We start from the raw sequence: 6,445 nt of genomic DNA, 5'->3' as shown, positions 1-6,445 counted from the left end.
GGAACATGACTGATTTCAGACTCTTGGTTGCATTGCTTTCAATGAAAACCAGTGACTTGCAGTTTCAGTTCTCATCACAGAAGATGTTCTCACAGCAACCTCTTGTTTGGATTGTTTTCTCTTTTTCTGAGCACAGAGTCTGATGTTTGTCTGAACTCTGTCCTTTATGATTTTTGCTCTGGTGGCCAAGAGTCTCCATGACCCAAGCACACCATATAAAGCCTGTGGTAGACTCAGGCTGCTGGTTGGGATTTGGGCCTCCTCAGTAAAATATCTTTATTTTAAATAGGATAAGTAAATGTATATATAAAGACATACATGGATATATTTGCATGTGCTTACTTAACACAAGTAAACATAAAGGAAAATAATCAGCTCTCATGGAAGTTAATGCTTCTCCTTTGCTGACTTGTGGCAGCAAATGCAGACTACCTCAGGAAATTCACAGACATGGAAACTGCAAGGGCAACTCATTGTGTTGCTTGGTTGTGTTATTCCGCATGCAACTTCTCATAACATCCTCACCACTGTAACACCTGAACGTTGCTCCAGAACCAGGGTGACCTGCCCTTTGCCAGGTAATAAAAAACCCTGACATTCAAACCTACCCATGCAGGAGTCGGGCTCTCCTTCCACAAAGCCTGGTTCTACTGGGGAGTTTGGATTAGGGTATGAAAACCTGTTTTGGCATAGCAAGGCTGAAGTTCTAGCACCCTCAGCATCAGCTTCAAGAGAGTGCAGGAGCATGTTTGGGATGTCGAGCCTTCTGGGCAACTTCCTGTCCTCTAGACAAAAGCTGATTTCTGCTATTGGAAATCCTTTGAAAAAAGTCAGTTATGGGTGTTGAAGAGGAAGGAAGAAGAGCTTATACAACTGACAGTTAGGAAGCCAAACCAAGGTATCATTTAAAATTTCACATTCAATCCATTCAAGCTGTCACATAAAAACACAGTTGCTCCATTGATCTGTTGCCAGAGAGGATGGTAACAGGTATTTTTTGGATGTCAGACAGACAGCATAGCAACCTCAGAAGTGACAACTTAACAATGGGGTGGGGAATTCAGCAGCTTATTTTAACCACCATGTAAGCAAGTTTGCTACTTTGCCATGTCTGTGGCAAAATCGCGGGGCAGGTGTGTGTAAGGTTGACTCCCCTCTTGTGGCAGTGGGGCTTTTTTTTTTGAGACCCCAACAGTACCTACGCCAACAGGATGCCATGAAAGTCTGTGCTAGGAAGAGATGGTTTTGAGAGTGGTGATGGAGGGGTGACTATCGCATTGGTTCTGTAGCTTATCACTGTACGAACTGCGTTTGTATTCATAATGAGTTTTCTGTTAGAGGATGTGGCCACAAATCTGAGGTTGCCGAGGAGAGGATTACTCTAACCTCTTTGATTAGGGAAAGCTCAGGGTGTGCCTGCATCGGTGCTAGCTCAAGAGGTTTCCTCATGAGTTGCTGCTCCTGGGGTGCCAGTGTGGGACTTTCATGGGACAGCAGGAGAACTCGTCCCTGTCCTGGCAGGTGGGCAGCTGCTGGGAGGGTAGGCCAAAGCTGAGCGTAACGTGGCCCATCCTGCCCAGTCCTGGTGGGCCTCCAAGCCTGGAGCAAATCACCCCAGCAAGAGGCTTTTGTGCACAGATAGAGCTTGGCTGGAGGACGTTACTTGAGGTACAACCAGAGCTCGCTTTTCAGTGATGGTGATCCTGAACCTGGAGGTAGCAGGAGCACCCTTGTGAGCGCACAGGGGCCCTCCAGAGTGGGGGTGGCAGGGGCCATGGGCAGGGAAATGATCCATGTCCTCAGCCCTCACAAAGTGTGGGCTTGGGCTCACTGGAGTCACAGAGACCAGTGACTTTTTTCAATCAGTTTTCGGTGGAATTTGGGCCAGACCCCATCAGGGGTGTGTGCCTTGGTGAAATAGCTGAGCCCACCAGGAGCAGCTATGGGGCAGAGGGGATGGCCAGGAGGATGAGCAGAGCCAAAAAAGAAAGGAAAGGAAAGGAAAGGAAAGGAAAGGAAAGGAAAGGAAAGGAAAGGAAAGGGAAAAGAAAGGAAAAGGAAAGAAAAGCATCACCTCTTTTCCTTATTATTTTGTGAAAGATATTTTAGGCCTTTGACTGCAGTAAACCACAGCCATTTCTCTGTTTAATTCTTTGGTGCAGCAAGGTTTGGCTGGACAGGTTGGAGCTCTAACCCCGTGCAGATTTCAATTTCCCTGCCAGCAGCATGGGCTCGCAGCACCTTTATCTGCACAGGAAGGCTGAGCCGGCACCGCTGAGGTCTCCGCCTTGCGCTCATAGGAACACAGATACCGAAAACCCATCGCTTAAATAGTCATGGCCTCCCTTCGCCTTCAGATAACTCCTGTGCTGATGTACGCTGATGAGAGAGTTAATGAGACATTAGAAGTCGCGGAGAGAGATAGGCGCGAGCAGGAAAGCACACCTGCAGGCAGCCTTTCAAGAGTCTCTCGGGGCTGACTTTATCGGGAGGGCCAGGGCAGGCTCGCAGCTGGGCCAGCAGGAACCGGGAGATGCAGAGGTGGTCTCTATGGTTAGTGTACAAAACTGTTCGGGGAGAGCTTCCTGAAACTTTCTTCTTCACCGTTTGCAAAGGCGTCTCTGACAGATGTGTGTGCAGAGCGTGTCTCGGAGCTGTAGCAATGAGGAATCATTTAATCAAGTAGTAAAAGTTGTTTCCCCATAAATGAAATTTCCTTGGGTGTAAGTCAAGTGAGTCTCTAAGTGCAGATCTGGGCAGGCTGAGAAGCAGAGACTAATTAAAAAAAAAAAAAAAAGGTAAAATCAGCAATTGTTCTGATACTCAAATGGATTGGAAAAATGCCTTGTATAAATGTCATGTATCAAGAGGGATTGTAAAAAAACGCAACAACCTGATCACAGATAATTTATGGAAAGATAATGGCAGAGTGAATGCATTTTACAGCCCTTTACAATGAGCGGTATAACCAGTGCCAGCTTGCAAACACAGCTGAAGGCAGAATTTGGACCTCTACGCTCTACCTTCATTTTCTCACCTGTATCAGTCACTGAGAGCAAAAAAGTCACAAACAAGTTTATGCTGGTAGCAGGGTCTTCAGTGAAAACTGCTGAGACATCGAAGTCAAGTTCAAAGAAAAGAGGCAAACAAAGGGAAAAAGTACATTTGGTCAGGAAGCAGGGCTTCTGTTTGAATTAAGACATTAGCCTGGTGATTGGAAGGTGTGGCCAGTGTCTTAGCCACCCAGGCAAAATGCCACCATTGCTCCTGAGCAACATCTGGGTTATTGACAGAATCCACCCATCTTAGTGAACAAGGAGGCAAGCAACATGCAGACCAATGCCTCAAAATTGTTCCTTCCTGAACGGAAACATTTTTTAACATGCTGTTTTCAATTTTTTTTTGGATGATTAAAAAAACCCCAAACATTTAAAATAGATTTCTAGGAACAAGGCCTTTTTCTGTCCTTTGCCATCACCCCTGTCTCAAATCACAGCTGAGGTAGCAATACAATTGCATGTGGCAGGAGCAAGAGGAGGTGAGGATTATGATGCTCCAATCACAACCCTTTGCTTATGTGCCTGACTATTTGGGCTTGAGGGAGAGCTGGTGGCCATTGACTTAGCTGGCCTGGATGAGGATCAAGATTGCAAATACTGAGAAAAAACCTTTTCTTCTGGCTTTTCTGTGCTACAGAATGTCCAATGTTGCACTCTGTGCTTTACCCTCAGCAGACTTGTTATTTTGGCTCCTAAGTCTGGCTCTTTCATTCGAGCTGTAATGCTTTTTTCCCAAAGCAGTCCAAGTTCTGGCACTTCTTCAGTTTAGGCTTCTAGCTGTCACATAGGTCAGACCTGTGGGAGCTGAGCCCCTGGGACTCTCTGCATAGGCAGCTGGAGAATTACAGGGTCTAGCTGGGAAACACCTCATGCTCTGGTATTTTCCTTTATTTTTGCCATGGCTCCTTTGCCTCTTCATTTTTAATTAGTGGCACATGCTGAAATTATAATTTAAATTCTTTTCAGAAATCAAAAGAATTCCCACTGACAACATTATTAAGTTATAATTACAGTGAAGAAAAAGGTTAATAGGAATTTAAGCCAAATATCTATTCTCCATTAAATGAGAACTTGACTGAACCTGTTTTCCTTTCATTTTGGTAGGTTACCCTAGGTTTAAATGGGTCCAGGGTGACTATACACCTGTGCAAAGGGCCACTGCAAGGCCAAATAGCCAGCGCCAAGACCTTTTACGTGGACCTGTCTCAGGATAGGTCTTGCCTGACTGATGAATAAGATGGAATTTAACAGACAGGTAGGACTTGTCTTGGACCTCTGAAAGGAGGTGCATTTCAGACAGTAAGCAGAGTGTAGTCATGTGGGGATATTTGTGTGAGAAAGACATGTAGGAGGTGGCGCTTTGTTGCAAAGGAAACTTTGCCAGTAGTGGGGGGGGGGGGGGGGGGGGGGGAATAATCAGCTTCCTGGGCTAAAGCATTCGAACAAAGCCTCTTCCTTCGCTCATGCTGAGCGCCACATGCATGCAGGAACATATGCAAATCAGCCTTAATCTACTGAGTGTTCTGCATTTTCAATGAAATAAGAAGAAAAAGAAACATTTTCCTCTGTATTAGCTCTAAGTGCACCCATCAACATGACAAATATTGCAATGATTTTGCACAATAAAAAGGTTTTAAAGCAACTGAAGGTGTAGGAGAAAAAAAAAATCCTTATGCTGGGCACCTGCAGAATGAGCCTCCATGTTTCCCAGCACTGGGTGCGAGATAATGATCTGTTTAAACTCAGCCACTCTTGGTGCAGTTACAACTGGAGCCCTAACAAGACAAGAGCTTTGCCTCGAAGACCTGTTGTAAGCTTGGTGTTTCTTTTTCCTTTTTTTTCTTTTAAGCTGTAATGTGTTGCTTAAGCTGTGGCGTGTTTCAGAGGCAGCCCTTTCCCTCTTCCCAAGTTGCACACCATCGAGTCCCGCAGTCCTCCCTCGCAGCTTGCACAAGCGTTTTCAGGCTTTTGCACAGGCAAGGGCTCCTGCAGACTTCCCCTTCTCTGTAATCCAGACCCAGCGCTGGGGTCCTGCCCGCAGCAATTGTTCCGGAACTACCTCTGGCTCTGCCTCGGCCCCCCAGCATTCAATGAGAGCCCCAACTGCACATGGGGGCAGGAAACACAGAACAAGCCTGGAGGGGGCTGCTGCAGGCACCAGTCCCTTCTTGCACTGAAAGCCAAAAGCAATTTTTTTTCCTGGCAGGTTGCATCTCTTTTTTTTGTTTTCTTGGTAATTGCTTTTACTCTCTAGTGTTCCTAGGGCTGCATGTCACCAGCACTTACACTGCATGAGGCTCTGCAGGTCTGCCCAGTTATTTGCTGTCCTGCGTAACGCACCAGGTCTCCAAGTACGTTCTTACCTCTGGTTTCTTAAGACAAGCGTGAGAAAAATTTGTCCTACAGTATAGGAACTCCAGCATATTTTGCTCTTATTCAGTTGGTTCCTGATGTGATGGACTTAGATTAAGAAATTAATTATCACTATTTTGGGAGAACAGCGGTTTTGCACAAAAGGTGCCATAAGCCTCCCACCAGCTGAAGCTGACCTGGACTTCCGTGTCACTAGAGATGTGCCTTGAGTCCGCAACATGCTCAATATTTCCTGTTTTGTGCTGTGCTCCTTCCACTTCTTTAACAGTCGATGAGAACTGAAGATGTCGAGGCCACTTATGGTTTGCAAAACTCTATTCCTTACTTATCCAAGTGTGCTGGAAAAAAAACTTCTCGGCTTGATTGTTGCCTATAACAACAGTGCCAAAACACTAAAGACAAACAAGATTAGGAGACCATGTGGGTTTAAGTAAAAAAGAACACACTTTATTTATCTACAAGGCAGTATATATTGTCATATAAAAAATTAAGTGCAGATGAAGCTGCACGAAATGCTATTAAGGCAGCAAAGTCAGAGGCTGTTATAAAAAAAATAAAAAAATAAAATCAGTGTTTTGCCATATCAATAAAGATTTGGTATGGCAGTACAAAGAACCATGTATTTCTAAGAACCTGATTTAGTACACAGGGCCCAAGTTAGGGAAAAATTAGGTAGACAAGGAACAAAACAGACAACATGAACAAGACAGTGTTCTCCCAAACATATGAAGGTGCAATGCATGCTGTTACAAACCAATGAGAAACAAAACAACACATCCAGACAAAAAAAAAAATCACCCAGGAACAGTGTTCAAAAATATTGCTTATAAAAAAAGGGGAAAAAAGATAAAAGATGTAAAAAAATTTAAAAGGTCTGAAATGCTAGTGCATAGTGAATTAGCTAACATCAACATTTGTTTTCTTTCCATATAAAGCTCTACTGCTCCTTTTACACTAGCAGCATGTCTAAACACTAAGATCTGTAGCAGCAAAACACAGTATTCATTTGGCAT

The sequence above is a fragment of the Pterocles gutturalis genome, unplaced genomic scaffold, assembly GCF_000699245.1.
Source record: "Pterocles gutturalis isolate BGI_N339 unplaced genomic scaffold, ASM69924v1 scaffold37700, whole genome shotgun sequence".
Taxonomy (NCBI): Eukaryota; Metazoa; Chordata; class Aves; order Pterocliformes; family Pteroclidae; genus Pterocles; species Pterocles gutturalis.
The sequence above is the reverse complement of the archived record's forward strand: the minus strand, read 5'-3'. Positions refer to the sequence as shown.